Source organism: Micropterus dolomieu, linkage group LG05 (genome assembly GCF_021292245.1).
Source record: "Micropterus dolomieu isolate WLL.071019.BEF.003 ecotype Adirondacks linkage group LG05, ASM2129224v1, whole genome shotgun sequence".
Taxonomy (NCBI): Eukaryota; Metazoa; Chordata; class Actinopteri; order Centrarchiformes; family Centrarchidae; genus Micropterus; species Micropterus dolomieu.
Genome location: NC_060154.1, coordinates 33595661 through 33599400, shown reverse-complemented (window position 1 = coordinate 33599400; position 3740 = coordinate 33595661).

Below are 3740 nucleotides of genomic sequence, written 5' to 3'. Positions count from 1 at the left end.
GAGGACTCCCACTTTTAGATTTATTACCCAGTACACAGGCCTCCTGCTTCTTGGTAGTCTTGTTGGTGCTAATTAGCCATGTGTTAGCATGCTCTTGTCCACTGTTTTGGGTCCACGGTAAAGTGGTGTCATTCCCACATAGTCCATTGACTTCCACATTCACTTCTAACCTGTGGATCTTGGTTTCCAGCACAGTAATTTTCTGTAGAAGTTTGTAGAAGTCGTCCGTGGAGAAGGGGGGCATCTTGTTACTAATTAGCATTAGCTATAGCTCCAGTCACTGCAGTACAGGCTAGTGCTATTGATAGGCCGCACTCGCGTAGCACTAAGATCAGAAAAGGTTTTAAAGTATGGCAAGAGCCTACTTTATCTGACAGTCCCAGTGATTTAAAAGTATCCAAGAGCTGCTGATTTCTAGCAGGAAAGAAAAAGAGAGTTTAAGCAAAAGAATGCAAGGAGAGGCAAGAGCAAGCAGCAAAGCGTCTGCACTGTATGTAAGCAGTCAGTTTAAGAAGTGATTAAAATTATAAATTCATATCCAGAGAAGGACCACTGAAGTTTGTTAGCAGCTGTTTGTAGGATTAGTTTAGTACACCTGTAGAATCTGGGTGTCTCCAGAGAGAGGTGCTGTGAGCAGAACGGAAGCTAACTATAGAGTATATTATAAGTGATAAACCATTTAGTAAAGGGAACCTAGTACAGGTGAAACTCGAAAAATTAGCATATCGTGCAAAAGTTCATTTATTTCAGTCATTCAACTTAAAAGGTGAAACTAATATATTATATAGACTCATTACATGCAAAGTGAGATATTAGCTGAAGGCCGCTAAGCATCCTAGTCTTCCACAACACCTCAGCAGTGCCACAGGCTGATAGCATCCATGCCACGCTGCATTGAGGCAGTAATTCATGCAAAAGGGGCCCAAACCAAGTACTGAGTACATATGCATGATTATAATTTTCAGAAGGCTGACATTTCTGTATTTAAAATCCCCTTTTTAATTTTTTTATTTCATGTAATCTAACTTTCTGAGATTTTGAATTTGGGGTTTTCATAAGCTGTTTGCAATAATCATCAAAATTATATCAAATAAAGGCTTGAAATCTCACTTTGCATGTAATGAGTCTATATAATATATTAGTTTCACCTTTTAAGTTGAATTACTGACGAACTTTTGCACGATATGCTAACTTTTCGAGTTTCACCTGTATGTTTTCTCTTATTTCCTGTCATATAATGTTACAATGTTCATATTAAACATGACCAAAGTTTCAAATAATAAGTAAACACACATTAAAGTAATCCCTGAGAGCAAAAAGCTCAGGCTTCAAACTGCTCTAATGTTTATTTCTACTTACTTTAAGTAATAGTAATCCAATTCAGTGAATATTTCCTCACGGTTTGCTAGCTCTTGGTTTTGTGTGTGCTCTGAAAAGAAATTCCTAAACAGCCGTGGTTCTGTAAATGGAGAACAAAGAAAGTGGTGTGGACCTTTCCATCCAATCAGCAGTAGGTAGCATTACTGCTCATGCACAGGAGTGATGGGGAGGGCAGTGGGAGAGTGTGTTTCCGGAACATGCTGGACTCGGTGAAGGAGAGATGGCTGATAAACAGCTAAAGAGGAAATCGCTGGAGAAACCTCAGAGTTGAATTTTTTTTTGGGGGGGGGGGGGGGGGGGCATTTGCGTTTACACTAGATTTACACTGGATATTCTACAGATGTCGAATATAAAACTAACTTCACCACGGTGCCATCCCCTTGTAAAGTGTTGAATTTGCGACAATGAAATAAACGACGATATATATAGTCATATTGCACTACTTGCAGAATTAATAAATTATGTCTTCTTCTCCTCCTCCTAAATAAGTGGTACCAAAGTATCTTCATGAAAACTTCATCAATATTAACTTAGAACCTGTCAAAAAATACTCAACTACTGCATCAGGATAGCTTGGCAACAGCCAAAGTGCATCAATAGTCACGATTGGCCAGCTGTGTTGAGGTGAGACAGAAAGCAGGGTTTGAACTTCTTTCATAAGCTCTTTTTTGATGCATAAAATTAGTGCAACATTATCAATCCCTTACAGGAGACACTGTACGAACACTTTGCTGTCATATTTAAACGAGTATTGTGTCTCCCCCCTCCATATGAAGCTCTCACACACACACAAATGGACTTTAATGTCTTGCTCACGGGCACTTTGACACTAGTCAGGTGGAGACAAAGATCGAAACACAAACCATGAAATCAATGGACTGTTCTTCCTCCTAAAACACAGCTGCAACCCCTCAATTATTTTAAAATTGTTTTGCTTTTCCAATATTTTTTCTGTTGAATGATCTGTGTTGGATGAGCTTGTGCAGAAGGGTTGAATAATGAAAAGGCCTACGATGCATTAACTTGTGATTTTAAAAATCATACACCAGCAATGATGATAGTTAGGTTGAAGAATCTCCATGTGCTTCTTTTTTTTACATTGGCACCACCAGCCGCCTCTATGGGGTACTTGAAAGTACTGGGATTTGTGCACATGTGCTATTAAAATGCACAAGATGTAATCTACATAATCTATCCAGCCACTTTCAGATGCCTGTAGGGAAACTAAACCAGCTGTCACTGGCATTTCAGCTGTTCTTGTAGACACTTCTCTTCTGCCTCCACACAGTGATGTGGGCACCTGTGCAACTGCACTGCATATCAACATCAAGTTGTCTTGTCACATTACTAGTGATAACACATTTCCCCAATCCTGTAAGTACAGTTACGTATGTAAGGAAGTAACTGCAATCATGATGGATAGGTTACTAATCATTCTTTATTTTTTCTATTGTAATAAAAAAACAAAAACAATTCTCAAATAAATATCAGTATTTACATTACATGTGGTAGTATCAGTTAAATCTGTTGTGTTCCCCCTGCTATACGACACCCTTCTGGTCCTTATGAGAGCACTGGTGGAAGACAAAAGAGACAGCAGCATCCCAGGAGGCTTTCAACACTTGGTCCCTCAGGCCCTTCTTGTCAAAGCAGTGGTTCCACTGGGAAAGGTCACTGGTACAGTCAGAGTCATCTGCAGGAGGCCGAACCTCCCTACCATTCACACAGCGGCGACAGTGAAACCTAACACCACAAGAGGGAGAAAAAGAGACTGATTTAATACACTACATTATGATTTTATGACATTTAGGGTTGGGCAAGGTCTATAAAATTTCCATCAGACGATGTCTACAGTGAAACATCGGTATGGACGATGTCACTGGGTGCGCGGGCACGCGCGCAGGGGGCATTAAAAGCTGATTTCACAGGGTGGTATAATGTGAAAATTTAAATTCACGATGCCGGCTCAACGTCGTGATGTCTGTCAGCCAGTGCCAATCGGCCCAACGCTATTGACATTATGATACATACACAGTAGATATCTGTATCTACAGGTGCTGGTCATATAATTAGAATATCATCAAAAACTTGATTAATTTCAGTAATTCCATTAAAAAAGTGAAACTTGGATATTATATTCAGGCATTCCACACAGACTGATATATTTCAAATGTTTATTTCATTTAATTGTGATGATTAAACTGACAACCAATGAAAATCCCAAATTCAGTATCTCTGAAAATTAGAATATTACTTAAGACCAATACAAAAAAAGGATTTTTAGAAATGTTGGCCAACTGAAAAGTATGAACATGAAAAGTATGAGCATGTACAGCACTCAATACTTAGTTGGAGCTCCT